Raw genomic sequence first — 18,923 nt, forward strand, 5'->3', positions numbered from 1 at the left:
TTTTAGAAAGCTATTTCCCCCTGGAAGCTTAGTTAGACTCCTTAGCAGAGGTTGTTCTTTAGAATAGGGGCAGTATGGACCTCTTCTTCATGAAGAGGCATTGGGAGAAACTTTGTTGCTTCTATGATAACCAGTCATGGATAAAAAAAAATTAGCCAAAAATAACCTTAAAAAGGGAAGGGTGGTGTAAAAATCTCATCACTGGTTCTAATCTTGTTCTGGTCCCTGTGGCTAGCTACTCTTTCCTACTTACGGAGCTCCCTGTAAGGTGTTGCTTGCTCAATTGCCTACCTAACTGTAAAACAAAAATAAATCCTGTCACATTATTAGTGTTCGGGGAACGATACAACCCCCTGCCCCAAGATGAGCTCATGATTTGACTCGTGCTCATTACACCAGTGGGGGATGTAACAGGCCTGAGACCTTGACACAACCGATGCCAGAGGCATCATTCTTGACTTTAGGTCACAAAACCTACGCCCCAGACAGGGGGACAGAGAGCTAATCCATCAAAGACCAGATCCACAGCCTGGGATCTGGGGAAGTCCTGAAATCCACAATCTCACTTTTTTGGCTTTAGGTTTGCTTTTCACTAACTGTTCTTGCTGTCTAAAGTGTGTCAACCAGGATGTGGTTTCCATGCATAACAGACAAAAAACAGTGAGTGAGGCTCAGGGCTGCATGATTTAGACAAACTCTCCATACAGTCAATGGCTTTAGGGGTGTTCGTGTGTTCTCTGGGGGAACAGCACCAGAGAAAACCAACACAGTGGCAGATGCCTGTGATCTCAGCACCCAGGAAGTGGCGGCAGATAGATTAGGTCATTTTGGTTATATATAGATAGATAGATAAGGTCACTTTGGTTATATATCAAGTTTGAGGCCAGCTCTGGATATTTGAGACTCTAAAAACAAACAAACAAACAAAAAATAAACTAAAATAATAAAATTACTGAAACTAAAATACCATGTCGTTGAAATTAGAACTTCTGCATTGAATATTGAGCTGAATAGTAGATTAACACAGCTTTTCTAAAGCCAGGTGTGGTGGTACAAGCCAGCACCCAGGAGGCAGATCCTCGTGAGTTACAGATCAATTAAGATTACAGAGTGAGGGCTGGAGAGATGGCTCAGTGGTTAAGAGCACTGGCAGCTCTTCCAAAGGTCCTGAGTTCAAATCCCAGCAACCATATGGTGGCTCATAACCATCTGTAATGAGATCTGATGCCCTCTTCTGGTGTGTCTGAAGACAGCTACAGTGTACTTATAAATAAATAAATCTTAAAAAAAAGTTTAAAAAAAATCACAGAGTGAGACCCTGTCTCAAGGTGGACTCTGCCCTCCCCAAAAGAAAGAGGATCTTTGAGAATTAGACCCTGTAGATCTTAGCCCGTGGGTCATGACCCGTTTGAAAAACCTCTACTTCCAAACTTATTCCCATTGTGATTCATAACAGCAGCAAAATTACGGTTAAGAAGCCGCAACAAAAATAGTTTTACAGTTGGGGGTCACCACAACACGAGGAACTGTATTAATGGGCTGCAGCATCAGGAAGGCTGAGAATGACTTCTACAGAGAGTGACGGGAGACACGAAGTTGGATAAATACAGCAAGAAGCATGGGGGAGAGGAAAAGATTCTAATAAGCATTGAAATCTTAAGCTGAGAAAATGGAGGAACCTGTCACGAGGCAATCTTTAAAAGTGGCTCATAGAACTCCTGACTGACGCAGCTATTCAGTGGCACAGGATTATAAAGACAAAACCACATTCGACTTGGTCCATTTTGAGTCTAACACAATATGCAAAGCAGAGTAACGTTGTCTGAAGAGACAGGACTTACTTAGCTCACGAGACAGATGCTGCATTCTGCTTGGTCCTGGTGAAGGCCTCATGGCACACAGTGTCACAGTAATAGCAGTGTGTGAAGAAGTCATGGGTGAGACCGGGAGTGAGGCAACCGTAACAGCCGACCTTGCTTTCTGACGACTCATTGTTCCTGGAGCACCAAGTCCTTGGGACCAACAGTGGTCTCTCCTAAGATACCATCTCTGTGGCTGCACGGTCTTCACAGGCCCTGCATCTCAGAAGCTCTACCACCTTAACACCATAGTGAAGGCCAGGCTCCCACATGAGGACCTTCGGTGGACACCAAATCATATGCTATCATATGTGTGCAGATGCACTTCAGAGTGTTAAAGACAAAGGGAAATCTATCCGGCCGGAGCAGGGGGCTGAAAGTCACACACAGATGTTGTTGTAAAAATATAAAAAATAAAAAAAGTATTGTGGTCTTTTACCTCGCTAGGTCCACACCACAGTGTCCCATGATATCTGCTAGATATCTTGGTGGAAGGACATCCCAACTCCTCGGTGGCCCAGCGTCTCCTGCCGCCGCACACTTTGCTACACTCAAGCCCTCACATAAAAGAACACACAACACAATAATCTTTGACCCAATTGATAAGATATAATTGCCCACCTAAACAGACAAAGCCCAGTACCATCCATTCCTTAGGAACATTAATAACAACCTGTAAATACACAGAGCAGAATCTTTTTTTTTTTTTTTTTTGGTTCTTTTTTTTTTTTTCGGAGCTGGGGACCGAACCCAGGGCCTTGCGCTTCCTAGGCAAGGACTCTACCACTGAGCTAGATCCCCAACCCCACAGAGAGGAATCTTAACGTCAGCCTCCATCGTCCTGCCAAGGCTTCTCTCTCTCCCCTCCTGTCTCTCCTGTCTCTGTTCTAGTCTCCTCCTCTTCCTTCAAGCTTCTCTCCCGCCCATCCTTCCTTCTCCTCCAATGACAGGCCTCCTTCTATCCTGTACCTGCTCCTCACCTGCCTCACCTGAACTTTACAAATTCAATGGGGAGAAGGTTTTTGTAAAGTCACCTGATTCCTGAGTAGTGACTAGGCACCTGTCCTAGGGGCAGTGGAATTAACATCAAAATACAGATAACTTCAGGATAAACCACAACACACAGAAGGAATTAATTCAAGCAAACCGAAGGCTACATTCTAAGGCAGCGGTTGCACCTGTCACCCCAGGGCCTGGAATCCTAACACCTGGAGAGTTGTGATGTCCATGGTCAAGGAGTTTGAGGTCAGCCTGGTTACTGGAGGCTCTATCTTAGGCAAATAAACAGATAAAAGAAGGGTTAGAGGTCATCAGGGTTACAGTTATAGTGAGGACACCGACAGAAGACAGAGCAGGTATCAGGAGGACGTAGGGAACAGTGTCTGCGGGGTGCCTAGGTTTAATCCATGAAATGACCCAGATCGAATCCCTCCTAAACCACTGCTCAGGAGAAAGGGTAAAGTGTAAATATGTCCAGTAGGGAATGATGACTGGGAGTTCATTTTGTCCTAACTACCGGGAGACCCCCCAAGTGAGGCACAAGAACGGAGTTCGAAGTTAACTCAAGAGCTTTATTTTTCCAGCGCTTTGGGGTTGACTCTCAATCAGCCCCTCGTGGCAAATGACTAGAGGGCGACCCCAAATGGCTATAACAAGCAGTTTTTATACTTTTTAGGGGTACAGGTTGCATCAGCAAGATTACAGTTGAAACTTATTGGCTAAGCATATTGACCTTTGAATCTATTGGCTAGCAAGCATATGACATGCGTTTGAACTCTATCTGGGACCAGAGGGTCTGGTGACTGTCAGTCAGTACATTCTGGGGTTTTTCAAGAATGTCCCTGTTCCTCCTGAGAACTGTGTGTAGAGAATGGAACTTGGACTAACCTTGACCAAAGGCGGTGGGTGTAAGGCTGGCGCTAGCCCCTAGGAAAGTCCTCCAAGCTTCTCCCTGGGAACACAGTAGGGTAGACAGAAGCCGGTTAAATCCAGAAAGGAAGAATGTTTAGTTAGGGTTTCATTGCTGTGAAGAGATACCATGACCATGGCAACTCTTATAAAGGCAAACATTTCACTGGAGCTGTCTTAGAGCTCAGAGAATTAGCCCACTATCATCGTGGCAGGAGGCATGGCACCATGTAGTCAGACATGGTGCTGGAGGACAAACTGAGAGTTCCACATCTTGATCTGACCAGAAGAGATTGAGCTATACTTCCCCCAGCAATTTTACACCTACTCCAACAACACCACACCTAATAGTTTTGCTCCCTATGGTCAGTAGGTCCTGTAGGGGCCATTTTTATTCAAATTGCCACAAGGAGTTGGAAGAAAATGAGATGGGAAGAAATGAGTAAGGATGCCTCAAAGTCCAAACGAACATTTTGCTAAACATTAAGATACAAAGGCCAACGGTGGACTGGGGAGGTGTGAAAGGAAGTGAGCACGGGAAGTGAGCATGCTAGCCTGTAAGTACGGAAGATCACTCAAGGGGCTGAAGTTTAAGCTTCTTTTAACTCTTAGTACTAGGTGGCTGGAAAGAATCCTGATTAAAAATTAAATTATGCTAAGTGAGCATATCAAAAATTTATGGATGATTCACAAAATAGAAATATAATCTAGGGGCTGGAGAGATGGCTCAGCGGTTAAGAGCTCCGACTGCTCTTCCAGAGGTCCTGAGTTCAATTCCCAGGAACCACATGGTGGCTCACAACCATCTGTAATAAGATCTAGCGTGTCTGAAGACAGCTACAGTGTACTCGTATACATTAAATAAATAAATAAATAAATAAATAAATAAATCTTTAAAAAAAAGAAATATAATCTATTTCTCACATGAAACACTAAGATTCATCACATACTAGTTAATCAAGGGTCAACAAATCCCACCCAAAGAGTTGGGAGCATGGCACCATGTAATTGTTAATAAAAACTAAAAATCATATTTCAAATTAGCATAGGCACCGGAAAAGAAACTACAGCAGGTATCAGGAAGGAAACAAAAGAAGGCTTGAGGGTACTGCTGTGGCCCGAGCAGTGGCTTTGCGGACGAGTAGCTTTGCGGACATTTTCAGAAGTATGAAAGGGTAGTTTCCAGATGGGGGGGGGCAAGAGTGTAAAATATTTAATAGGAAAATATCAGGAATTATGTAGAAATGATTCTCCTGGGAAATGCCTCTTGTAACCCTGCCTTTACAATTGAACTTTCACCTGACCTTGTAACCAAGTTAGTTATGTGCTTTGAGATCATGTAAAACTCTGTGTTCAATCTGTTCACACAGTGTGTGCTCAGCTTGTTTAAATTTAGCCTGCCTTTAAGAAAACAATGTAATCAATCTTATTCTGTCTCGGATTCCCCGTGTAATCAACTTTTTTTTTACAAGCTAAGAGGAATTATAGTTCTGGTTTAAAATAGCTTTCTTATTTCTTCCTCATGACCTTTCATGTTCCTAACCCAGAATAATGTGTCTGTGAGGTGTGTGTGTGTTCATGTATGTGTGTGTGTGTATGGCATGTATGTGTGTGCATGTGGTATGTGTGTGCATGTGGTATGTGTGTGCATGTGGGAGGTGTGCCTGTGAGGAATGTGTTTACACATGTCATTTATGTATGTGGCATGTGTATGTGTGTGTTTGCATGTGGCATGTGTGTATGCATGTGGAGGGTGTGCATGTGATGTATGTGCATACATGTGGGTGTGACATAATCAGCTCTAATATTACTGCCAAAACCAGCTGAATTGAAAGCAACTGATCACCTATGGCAATGTTGAGTGGATCATGCGGCTATAGGATGGTGTCTTAGGGTTTTATTTCTGCGAACCCTTATAAAAGAAACATCTCATTGGGGCTGGCTCACAGTTTCAGAGGTTCAGTCCATCATCATCATGGCAGGAAGCACGGCAGCAGGCAGGTGGACATGGAGAAGGAACTGAGTCAGAAGGAGGCCATCTTCTGCAGGCATCCAGGAGGGGACATCTGGGCAGAGCTTTAGTATAGGAGACCTCAAAGCCCACCTCCACAGTGACACACTTCCTCCAACGAGGTCACACCTACTCCAATTAGGCTACTCCTTCTGATAGTAGGCTACTCCTTCTGGCCCACTCCCTGTGGGCCAAGCATTCAAGCACATGATTCTGTGGGGGCCAAACCTATTCTAACCACCACATTTCTGTCTCAGGGGTTCATTGCTGTGAAGGGACAACATGACCAAGGCAACGCTTCTAAAGGCAATAGTTTCAGAAGTTCAGTCTATTATCAACATAGTGGGAAACTTGCCAGCATGCAGGCTGACTTGGTGCTGGAGGAGATGTGAGTGCTACATCTTTTTTTTTAAAAAACATTTTTATTGATTATTTTATGTATATAAATACACTGTAGTTGCCTTCAGACATGCCAGAGGGGGCATCAGATTCCCTTATAGATGGTTGTGAGCTAACATGTGGTTGCTGGGATTCGCACTCAGGATCACTGGAAGAGCAGTCAGTGCTCTTAACCACTGAACCATCTCTCCAGCCCCAGTGAGTGCTACATCTTGATCCGCAGGAAGCAAGTAGGAGACGCCCATTCCACACTGGGCGGAGCCTGAGCACTAAGAGACCTCAAAGCCCACCTCCACAGTGACACACTTCCTCCAATGAGGCGACCCCTCCAAATATTGCCTCTTTCCAGGGCCAAGCATATTCAAACCACCTCTGCTGGTAGCATCTGTTTAAGGGTGTATATGCTATTCCGGGTTAGTAGAGATCAATCAGCAGCCAGCCTCTTCTCTATTCTTTATTTTTCTTTTATCTGTATTTTTATTGTGTGGGCGCTTTGCCTTTTTCCTCTGGGTCTGTGTACCATGTTCGAGCAGTGTCCACGGAGCCCAGAAGAGGGCGTCAGATTCATTGGACCTGGAGCTACAGAATGCTGTGGGCTGCCATCTGAGCTCTAGGAGTTGAATCTGGGTAAAGTTCTCTCTCCAGCCCCAGGGAAAGATGCTTTAAGACAAAGTTCCGCCTTCCTTTCTCACACCAGGTTTGATAGACTATTTTGTTGGGGAGAGTAGAGAGATCAGATCCTGCTCATTCACTCTCTGCTGATTCACTGGCCCCCCTCTCCGCTGGTCTAGTCCCCCTCTGTATCGCTCTGTATGCCGTTTACTTTGCTCCCAACCTGGACCCACAGACAGGGACTCTGTCCTTTTGATGCCTTTATTTTTCCTCTCCCAGGTGATGCCTATCTTTCAGGCCCTGGCTCCTGCACTCTATAGGTACGAGGAAGGCACTGACCACTGGGAGCCTCTTCTTCCTGCTTCAAGGCATCTTCTCGTCCACAGGGACCTGTTCCCTGGCCCCTTCTTTCCCCTTTCTCGAAGCTTCCCAGGATACCAGCTCATCCATGAAGCTCAGACCTCAAAGAGGATGAACTCGAACTTCTCTGGACTCTAGCCCCCCCCCCCCCCCCCCCCCCCCCCCCCCCCGCTCTCTCATGCTCGCCCCGCCGAGCCAAAGTCACCTGTAGTAGTTCTCTACACTCATCTCCTAAGCTCGCTGCGAATACAGTGTAGCTTTGGTATCCTTCTCCACCTGGCGTCCAGTGTGCTGAGGCCAGCAGGGACCCGATTGGCACCCCAGGCCCTGACTTGGCCCTTCTGCCCTGGCTCACCCTTCTTGCCAAGCCCTGGGACTCGCTTTACACTTGGCTCTAATAGCAGGACGCTGGGTTTCCGCATCTCTTTTTTTTTTTTCATTCCATTAAATATTTTATTAATTATTTGAGAAATTTATACAATGTACTTTGAAATATATAGACATAAGAAGGAGTTTTTAAAAACCTCTAAACATTAAGAAAACAAATATCCCAATTTAAATAGATCAGCAACTTAAACAGAAGCTTCTTTTTTTTTATTTAGAGAATACTTTATTAGTTTTTGTAATCAAACCCACGTATATAAGACCTTACATATTTAATACAGTGTGTTACCCCTGTACAAATGGAAAAAACTTAAGTTCAACATTTCTAGACCAATATGGCTGTTAATTTCTGTACAGTGCCAACTCAACACAGTAAACGGGGATACTTTTTTCGAAAGTTGACAGCACAGGTAAAGTTTCAAAAAATTCAAATTATATATCTGTATATATATATTTATATTTATATAAAAAGACCAATAATAGCAGTGTGTTATGCATCAACAGCAGCAACAGCTTTTCCAGGTTCTGCAGTCATCTGAACAAAACTGTAGAGACATCCAGCACACTCCATTAAAAAAAAAAAAAGTAAAAAAAACAAAACCCGAGAAAACAGCACAGTTCTGTTACTCTTGTGGTACCTGGCACCATTTTTTTTTAAAATTAGCTTCTCAATCATCATCTGGAAAGAAAACATTCTGAGCAACATCACTAAAAACAGCTCTGATAAAGCACGGTCACTACTACGTATCATAAAGCAGGTACAAGCTATTTTACATCCACAGAGGTATGATACAGTACTGTCCTACATCTATAATACTAGAGGATACAATTTAAAAGGCATTATTTGAGACTTGATTCTACTTTTCCAGCAGAGGGCCCAAAGGATGGTGTGACACAGCTTTGTAAAGAAACATACTCTAGACAGGATTTCCTTTCACTAGTGGCACACTTCGAAGGATTCATTCTCTCCATGAATGTCAGCTAAAACCGTTATTAAAAAAATGAAATATCCCTAGAACAAAACCGTATAACCACCGGATTCACATGAAGATGACCTAGTGGAGACAAGCTGGACCTCACCTTACCAACAAGCTATCAAATCTGTTATGTTTAAATAGTGAGACCTCCAAGGAAGGAGATGCCAAGTAGTGCTTCAAAGCTTCGGACCACAATCAAACACAGCATCCTTTTCAACAGAAGCAGAATCTCATCTGAATATGCTCAAGGATGCTGACATCAACATTTAATCATCTCCTCACTCATCCAGGAAGAGGGGGAGATCAGTTACTACTGTACTTTAATGTGTTCAACCAAATCACCATGTTACAAAAATAGCAAGCTGCCATAATAAAAAATAAGGCTCCTCTATCCAGCACCAGATAGCATCATTTTACTTTCAAGCTTAGAAATTGCACACTTGTATATAAACCAATCGAAAATGAGGATTGAGAGTTCATCTTGGTGGATTTTTCCTTTGATGAATATGAAGTGTCCTTCCTTATCTTTTTTGATGACTTTTAATTGAAAATTGATTTTATTTGATATTAGAATGGCTACTCCAGCTTGCTTCTTCTGACCATTTGCTTGGAAAGTTGTTTTCCAGCCTTTCACTCTGAGGTAGTGTCTGTCTTTGTCTCTGAGGTGTGTTTCCTGTAGGCAGCAGAATGCAGGGTCCTCATTGCGTATCCAGTTTGTTAATCTATGTCTTTTTATTGGGGAGTTGAGGCCATTGATATTGAGAGATATTAAGGAATAGTGATTATTGCTTCCTGTTATATTCATATTTGGATGTGAGGTTATGTTTGTGTGCTTTCATTCTCTTTGTTTTGTTGCCAAGACGATTAGTTTCTTGCTTCTTCTAGGGTATAGCTTGCCTCCTTATGTTGGGCTTTACCCTTTATTATCCTTTGTAGTGCTGGATTTGTAGAAAGATATTGTGTAAATTTGGTTTTGTCATGGAATATCTTGGTTTCTCCATCTATGTTAATTGAGAGTTTTGCAGGATACAGTAACCTGGGCTGGCATTTGTGTTCTCTTAGGGTCTGTATGACATCTGTCCAGGATCTTCTGGCCTTCATAGTTTCTGGCGAAAAGTCTGGTGTGATTCTGATAGGTCTGCCTTTATATGTTACTTGACCTTTTTCCCTTACTGCTTTTAATATTCTTTCTTTATTTTGTGCGTTTGGTGTTTTGACAATTATGTGACGGGAGGTGTTTCTTTTCTGGTCCAATCTATTTGGAGTTCTGTAGGCTTCTTGTATGCCTATGGGTATCTCTTTTTTTAGGTTAGGGAAGTTTTCTTCTATGATTTTGTTGAAGATATTTACTGGTCCTTTGAGCTGGGAGTCTTCACTCTCTTCTATACCTATTATCCTTAGGTTTGATCTTCTCATTGAGTCCTGGATTTCCTGTATGTTTTGGACCAGTAGCTTTTTCCGCTTTACATTATCTTTGACAGTTGAGTCAATGATTTCTATGGAATCTTCTGCTCCCGAGATTCTCTCTTCCATCTCTTGTATTCTGTTGGTGAAGCTTGTATCTACAGCTCCTTGTCTTTTCTTTTGATTTTCTATGTCCAGGGTTGTTTCCATGTGTTCTTTCTTGATTGCTTCTATTTCCATTTTTAATTCCTTCAACTGTTTGATTGTGTTTTCCTGGAATTCTTTCAGGGATTTTTGCGATTCCTCTCTGTAGGCTTCTACTTGTTCTCTAAGGGAGTTCTTTATGTCTTTCTTGAAGTCCTCCAGCATCATGATCAAATATGATTTTGAAACTAGATCTTGCTTTTCTGGTGTGTTTGGATATTCTGTGTTTGCTTTGGTGGGAGAATTGGGCTCCGATGATGCCATGTAGTCTTGGTTTCTGTTGCTTGGGTTCCTGTGCTTGCCTCTCACCATCAGATTATCTCTAGTGTTACTTTGTTCTGCTATTTCTGACCGGGGCTAGACTGTCCTATAAGCCTGTGTGTCAGGAGTGCTGTAGACCTGTTTTCCTGTTTTCTTTCAGCCAGTTATGGGGACAGAGTGTTCTGCTTTCGGGCGTGTAGTTTTTCCTCTCTACAGGTCTTCAGCTGTTCCTGTGGGCCTGTGTCTTGAGTTCACCAGGCAAGTTTCTTGCAGGGGAAAAGTTGGTCCTACCTGTGGTTCCAAGGCTCAAGTTTGCTCGTGGGGTACTGCCTAAGTCCTCTCCGCGGCGGCAGCAACCGGGAAGATCTGCGCCGCTCCTTCTGCGAGCCTCCGTGCACCAGGGTTCCAGATGGCGTTTGGTGTTTTCCTCTGGCGTCTGGATGTGCACAGAGTGCAGTCTCTTCTGGTTTCCCAGGCGTGTCTGCCTCTCTGAAGGTTTAGCTCTCCCTCCCACGGGATTTGGGTGCAGAGAACTGTTTATCCGGTCTGTTTCCTTCAGGTTCCGGTGGTGTCTCAGGCGCAGGGATCCTGCCGCTCCTGGGCCCTCCCCTACGGGAGCCCAGAGGCCTTATACAGTTGCCTCTTGGGCCAGGGATGTGGGCAGGGGTGGGCAGCGTTGGTGGTCTCCTCCGCTCTGCAGCCTCAGGAGTGCCCACCTGATCAGGCGGTGAGGTCTCTCTCCCACGGGGTTTGGGAGCAGAGAGCTGCTGCCGGTTTCCGCATCTCTTAAACCAGGCCTCTTAAAACTGCACCTGCATCCTTCTCCCCACAGTTCAGCTTTTGACTTCTCTCTCCTGATTTCCCAGGTCCAGAAAGTCCAGAAACCTTGTAGCCAGAAACCGCCAGAGAAGCTGGAAATGCTGATGCAGAGGCCAGGCGGGTCTTGCCCCTGGGGAGGGACAGGTCCAATGGTAGGTTCTCAAAGCTCTGGGGGATTTTAGTGGACCTGAGGGCTAAGCTGGACCTTAAAACTCTGACTTCTCAGAAAAGAACACCTCCCTCCCACGAGGATGCGTCTCTGTTGCCAGTGCGACAGCTCCACCTGGTGTAAGAAGTGGGAATTACTTTAAAAGAGACTAGAGCCGTTCAAAGAGCAGGCGAAGGCAGGAAGAAGATCCAGACCAGCCTGGCTTACAAGGTGGTCTCAAAACACCCAGGACTGGGTTTGTATATCAACAAGTAGAACTTTTGTCTAGCATACCCAAACTCCAGTGCCCAGCCCTAAAAATGTAAACAGCATAAACAAAAACTAGTTCACTAAATAAACTACAGCTGTTGAAGGAAAACAATTTTCCTGTTTTTTTAAAAACTTTTTATTGTTTTTTTTGTGAATTTCACATTATGCACCCCAATCCCACTCATCTCCCCCTCCTTGTAGCTGCTCTTTACCCTTGCAAGCACTCCACCCCAGTAGGAAAAAAAATCCTGTGGAAGCTACAGTGTGTCACAGTGTGTCACACAGTATATCCTTTTGTCCACACTTTGTTTGCAAATGTTCATTGCAATGACTTCTTGGTTTGGTATGAGGCCCCTCGCTTCTGCTTCTCAATACTGGAATCTCACCGGGACTCCTCTTGGATATCCTGCTGTTGTCCTGTGACATGGAGACCCTGTAGGTCTGAATCTTGTAGGACCAACCCTTCATGTACCCCGACAGCTCATTGATGGGGTTGATGTTGGGGTGGGCCAATTCAAAGCCCTGGATCTGGGTTTGAGGGGAATCTGAGCTGGACAGTCTTCCGGGCCTCCTGTTCTCGGGTTTGGGGCTGGCACACTAGCAACCCTTTGCAACCAGACCCAGCTCTACCCTGCTGCCCAGGTGAGGTGCAGGCCCTGCTCCCCAGTGCTGGCAGTGTTTCCTAATCATACTGAATGGCTGAAGATGGGAAAAGGCCTTCCTAAAAGCTTATGGCATCCACAGTAGTAGGTCCCATGTTTTGGTTAATTAGTTTTTTTATTGCTTTTTGTTTTTTTAATTGAAGGTCCCTTACTGATCCTGCTTTCATGAGTGGCCAAGATCAAGGGAAAGGGGAGGGCAACCAGCTGGTGCAGGGAGGGTCATTTCCACACTTCATTTTCTTTTTTTTTTTTTTAAAGATTTATTTTATTTATATGAGTACACTGTAGCTGTCTTCAGACACACCAGAAGAGGGCATCAGAACCCATTACAGATGGTTGTGAGCCACCATGTGGTTGCTGGGAATTGAACTCAGGACCTGTGGAAGAGCAGTCAGCGCTCCTAACCACTGAGCCATCTCTCCAGCCCCACACTTCATTTTCATATAGAACTAAACAGACAAGTGCAGAGTCCCTATTGTGGTTAGAAGGTGGCAGCATGGGATGGGGAGGGATGAGGAGTAGGGGTGTTGTTAAAAAAAATACAGGCTCCCCCCAAACTGGGTGCCCAGGACAATACTTGGTCTGCTTTGACCTAAAAGGAATAAAAAGATCAAAAGCAGTTTGGGAAGGCCAGAACCGTCAAGGGATGGAGGGAAAAGGACTCTCCAGGGAGTGGGAGGGTGTCTGGAACTGGGGTGAAGGGGTAGCCCTTGCCCCGCTGGGCTTCCCCTATCCCCTCCAGTCTGGCAGGAAAGGGGTAGCCTGCAACACCCAAGAGCAGGTCTGGGGCTGCTAGATGCTCCAGGCAGGGGGCTGGAGGTGACTCACAAAGGCTTGCCCTCCAGGGAAATGACTGGCACTGTGCCAGGGTGCAGCGGTCCTTGACCACCTCGTAGCAACTGGCTTGTAGTTCGTCCTTGATTCCTGTCAGCTTCTTCTGGATGGCATCCTTGGAGCTGGCATAGATCATCTGAAAGGGTACACTCACTCTCGGGGGCCCAGAAGATGAACACCAGGTCCTCCTTCTTGCTCTTCTTGCTCTCACAGGTTGCATCACAGAGAGCATAGCGACAGTCCTTGTCTGGCAGCATCTTGACAAAAGTGGTGTAGGGGTCGTCCACAGTCTGCCCCACATCTCCTACCAGGATTTCCTTGCCTTCCTCCAGGATAATGTTCCCCGTGTCCTCACTCAGGCAAAAGAGCACTGCCTTCTTGCCTTTCTTCACTTCTTCTGGTGTTGAAGACTTGCGAATTTCCACCTTATTGAACACCTCGCTGACACCATCAGAGACAGTCACACCAGAGGCCCTGTTTCTGGACACGAAAGGGAGACAGAGAGAGCTACAGAAGAACTGAGCTGCCGAGGCTGCTGCTGGAATCTGACTTGTAGCATTCCCATTTTACAGACCAGGAAACCTCTGTAAAATGGCCATGCCGGGATTCCGAAGTGGAGCAGAGGGTACAAACTAAAGCTGGTCTGGCCGGACTGTGGGGGCTCCAGCTGCTGTGAGGTCTGTTGCCTGCATATCAGACAGTAGCAGGCTGGGTGGGGTGTTTCCTCTGAGTTGGTGTACACGCTGCGAATGGACAGGAGGCAGACACATTTGAAAATCTCATTTGTGACTGAGACAGGGGGCTCACTCTGTATCCCTGGCTGGAACACATTGTGTAGACCAGGCTGGCCTCAAACATCAGAGAGACGTAAATGGCTGTTTCCCTAGTGCTGTGCTTTAAGGCCTAGGCCACCACACCCAACTTCAGTTGCTTTTAGTAGCTGCCCTCAGAACAGAGGCTGGCAGGGACACTTTATCCAGGCCTGTCATCAGCAGAGGGGAGGTCAGTTGTCACCAGATCAGTGACATTTTCAACCACTGGAGTTAGATCTGCTATTCCAACTGCCCTTGACAATTCCCCAGCGGGCAGACTCCCGAGTGACTTAAGGATGAAATCCTGTCAGTCCGGATCTCCTCTCACAGGTGTCTAAGAATGGGCCAGCCTATCTCTCCAGAGGCAGCAGCCCTCCCATGTCCTAACTAGTCCAACTCCTAAAAATACTCACTAATCTCTACCCTTACATATTCTATTTTTTTTTCTTTTTCTTTTTTTTGGAGCTGGGGATCGAACCCAGGGCCTTGTGCTTGCTAGGCAAGCGCTCTACCACTGAGCTAAATCCCCAACCCCTACCCTTACATATTCTAGAACCCACCACCTTTGGGCTGTCCCATATTCAAGCCCTTTGCTTAAGAGGGAGGTGTTCACAAGACAAATAGGATCTTACTGCTTTGCCGCAAACTTACCCGTACTTTGGGGAAAGGTCCATACCTTCAATTCAGCCCCCCATGTGACAGTCAGGAATCTTTTCAGTGTTGCTTAGATGATGACACGTGATCAAAATCCCACGTTCCCTTCACCCTGAGGGTGCAGGTCCAGCTGGGCAGAGGGTTGTGCTGCTTCCTGTGGGCGTGGCCTCAGGGGCTCTTACATTACCTAGCTGAGAGAGTCTAGGGGTGGGGGAGACCTCTGGTATCCCAGCCCCTGGCTCCTAGGCTCTGTCTGAAGCTCTGTTGTTTCCTGCCGCAGCAGTCGAGACAACCATAGCTTCTGGTCCTATCTGTGGAAGAGAAGAGGCACCGCTAAACTCCCGGGCTTCGTTGTGGTCCCTGACCCTTCCCATAGCTGGGTATGATTACAGTCGCTATGTGTAGGGTAAGTCAGAGGAGCTTAAAGTCTGGTTGGAGGAGGTTAATAATCTAAGGCAAGAACATAGGTGTGGGTGGATCTCTGTAGGGGAGTGTTTTCCTAGCTTGTGTGATGTCCTGGGTTCGAGCACAGCACCGAAAAACCAAAGTACCAGGAAGAAACATGGGAGGCAAGTTCCTCTGGATTCAGCGGACAAGGGTGGGATGTGGAACCAGTTAGGAGTTATTAAAAGTAGCATGGAGGTGAGGAGGGAGGATGGGGAGCGTCCTGGGTCTATGCTGAATCTAGAGATGAGGATTTTCTGTTGTTTTAGATGTGGTATTTGAGGGAAGAAAGGGTCAGGATGTCTCTTAACTTCTTTTGTAAGGAAGCGGGGCCTCAGTCCCACAGGACCCCAGTCCCACAGAACCACACTCACGGAGGGAAGCCCGAAACCTCCGAGGCCAGCCTGCACTCACCGGCACCATCCCCCTTGAACCGAACAGGTCTCTAGGATTACAGGCCTGCCCCGACAGCCAGTGTAGCTCTCAGGTGTTTGACACCCCTCGAAGGATGGAATGGCCTGAACTGGGGAACTCAGAGACACGGGTTTGAAGGTGTCTGAACGTTACCTTGGTGGCGCTGGGTAGGCACTGACCGGACAGAAAGATCAGTGTTTGCTGAGGACCAGGCTAGAAATTGGAGGGAGATGGGGGTGCAGATTCTGTTGATGCAGGGGCTGAGAACTGCAGGAAGAGTGTCCGTCCAGTGGGGGGAGAACATGCTTGTCCAGGAACATGTATGTGTAGCTCATGGAAACGAGAGGCCAGGAGGCCAAGGCAGGCATCGGCATGCAGGTACCTTGAGCTAGGAGCTAAGGGAAATGCTTCCTTTTTTTTTTTTTTTTTAGATTTTATTTATATGAGTACACTGTTGCTGTCTTCAGACCCACCAGAAGATGACATCAGATCCCATTACAGATGGTTGTGAGCCACCATGTGGTTGCTGGGATTTGAACTCGGGACCCCTGGAAGAGCAGTCAGTGCTCTAACCACTGAGCCGCATCTCCAGCCCAAACGCTTCCTTTGTAAAAGCCTGTTGAACTGTCATGCATTTGTCAAACAGCATGGGAAACACACACTCAAGTTTGTGAACGGATATAACAGGGAATCATGCTGTCACTAGCCAGGTTCCTCCCTAGCCAGCAACACAGGAAGAGCTTCCCTAGCACGCCCTCAGTCAGTGCCAACAACAGGGAACAAAGTATTCAAATATACGAGGCTGCGGGAGACATTTCTTATTCAAGCCATTACACAATTGCAATTCCCAGACTGTCTACCTGGCCCCGTATTGTTCTACCCCTGCTCCTCCAGGCCCATGGTCATCTTAGAGCCTCACGTGTCCAGGCAAACTGCACATTCTCATGCCTTTCCACCCTGCTCTCTGTTCTCTCTTACCGTAAGCCTGGATGAATACGGGGAGCAGCCACCGTACCACAGCCTGAATGTTAACCTGTCTTGGAATTTTCTCCACCTAACAAACCAATCCGTTGCTTTAAAATTCAGGGCTGGAAAGATGGTTCTGTGGTTAAGAATGTGTACTGTGCTCACAGGAGAGCCATACTGGGTGCCTAATTTCAGCTGCAAGGCACCCAGTACCTCAGGTCTCTGTAGGCGTGGACCTACACATTAAAACATTTAAAAGGCCTGGGAAGTGCTTGCTGACCAACTTGGGTACTATCTCGGCCCAGATCCAGTGCTCTGAGTTGGTCCACCCAAACATCTAATCCATACATGAGCTGCAGGAGCACAGGGAGGAACTGGTGCTGCTGCAGAAGCAGGCGTCGTTACTGAAGAGGCGGGTCATAGGCCCTCTGGTCGGCCCTCTGCATGCAGCGGCTGGTGCTGCTGCCCACACTGCTTGCCCTGATGGGAGACAGAGAGCACAGGGTGGTGACTCTGTGCAGGTCATAGGCACAAAGGTCGAACTCGCTGAGCCTGACACTGAGGGTTGGGAGGTGTGTGGTGGCCTGGAGCTTGCACAGAACCTGCCTCACCACAAGGTTCTTGGCAAGAGCAGGATATCCAAGATGAGTACTGACAATGGTCTAGTATTTACGGTGTGTCAGAAACCAGAACCCTTGAACCAGACCAACCGAATACGGGATGGAGAGGTGGGAAAGATGGAGGAATGAGTATTTGCATGTAAAGCTGGGTAGTACGCATGCACACACACACACACATACACAGACACACACACACAGACACACGCATACACACACGCATACACACTGACAAACAGACACACACACAATACACACATGCACGCATGCACGCATGCACGCACACACACGCACACACACAGAGACACACACATGCATACACACGCAGACACACACAGACACACACATTCACACACATACACACACAGACACACACGTGCGCACACACTCATACACACACACTCACACACACTCACTCACACACACTCACACACACTCACACACACTCACACATACATACACACAGACACACATGCATACACACAGACAGACACACACTCACACACATACACACACATACATACACGCACACACACATACACACACAGACACACACACGCATACACACAGACAGACAGACACACACTCACACACATACACACACATACACACACAGACACATACACACATACACACAGACAGACAGACAGACACACACACACGCACGCACGCATGCATGCAGGCACGCGCACCTGTGTAACACACTGTGGTTTCTAATGCCACTATGGTAAACAAATACAGGATGGAGAGGTGGGAAAGATGGAGGAATGGGGCAGTGTGTGCACGGTGGTGACCGACAAGAGAAAGCTGCGGCCGACAGGGGAACATGTCCTTGCCGAGTAGCAGGGTTGGCATGGTGGTATGCAGCATCCTGGAGCTTTTGAAGATTCAGCCACCCCCAGCCCACTGCCCAGTGGTATTATCTTCCTGGCCCTCTGAAATGTCCAATAAAGAACGGTTCATTTTCTCAATTGGGTTCTCTTTAAAGACTTTTATGGTTCCTGCTGACCCCAGAGGACACGTTGATATCCGTGGTCTCCTTTCTGAGGCTGAAGCTGTGTTGAAGTCTCAGATTCTTGTGAGTGTTTGTGGTCTGGGCTGCCGCTGGAGGCCATGTGGTGTCCAAGGCCCATGCTACTACTGGAGGCCAGGTGGAAGTCTGTAGTCTGTGCTACTTCAGTGGCCCCTATGGTTGTCACTGGAGGCCATAATGATGTGACTGGCATACACTGCCACCTGAGGCCAAGTTGATGTCCCTGGTCCATGCTAATGCTGACGGCCATGTTGAAGTTTGTGTTCTGCTGCAGCCAGGGACCTTGCTGCTGTCTGTGATCCCTGTCATCATTGAAGGTCATTGTGGTCCGTGCTTCTGCCTGAGCCATTTTGATGTCCATGGGCAGTGCTGCCACCAGGGGCCATGTTGATGTGAGTGACCTGTGTAGCCACCGGAGGCTATGTGGATATTCATGGTCTGTGCTGTTGCCAAAGGGCATATCTGGGTCCATGGTCCTGCAGAAGCTGGGGGCTGTGTTGATTTCCAAGGCCCACGTTACCACCAAAGGCCATGTGGATGTCTGTGGTCTGTGCTGCTGCCTGAACCCGCGCTAATGTCAATGGCCAGGCTGCTGCAGGGGACCGTATTGGTGTCTGTGACCCCTGTTGTCCCTGAGGCCGTGTTGGTGTCCTGGCCTTTGCTGCTACAGAGGACTATGATGGTGTTCGTGTCCCGTGCAGCAGCAGAGGGCTGTGTTTATGTCTTTGGTCTGTATTACCACCAGAGACCATGCTGCAGTCCATGGCTTGTGCTGAGGTTAGAGACCACGTGGATGTCTGTGGTCCATGCTGTCACCGGAAATCACGCGGAAGTCTATGATCAGTGCTCCCACTGACTGCAGAGGGCAAGA

At 46.9% G+C, this 18,923-nt stretch overlaps 1 non-coding gene and 1 pseudogene across 1 annotated transcript; both read right to left on the bottom strand.

Annotated features, from left to right (window-relative positions):
* Positions 1-12,988: 12,988 nt before the first annotated feature.
* Positions 12,989-13,678, bottom strand: Cfl1-ps7 (cofilin 1, pseudogene 7; annotated as a pseudogene).
* Positions 13,679-14,382: 704 nt separating this feature from the next.
* Positions 14,383-14,455, bottom strand: Trnaa-agc63 (transfer RNA alanine (anticodon AGC) 63). Its single transcript has one exon. It is a non-coding gene; the product is annotated as a tRNA-Ala (tRNA).
* Between the last annotated feature and the right edge of the window lie 4,468 nt (positions 14,456-18,923).

The sequence above is a fragment of the Rattus norvegicus genome, chromosome 16 (genome assembly GCF_036323735.1).
Source record: "Rattus norvegicus strain BN/NHsdMcwi chromosome 16, GRCr8, whole genome shotgun sequence".
In the NCBI taxonomy this organism is placed as follows: domain Eukaryota; kingdom Metazoa; phylum Chordata; class Mammalia; order Rodentia; family Muridae; genus Rattus; species Rattus norvegicus.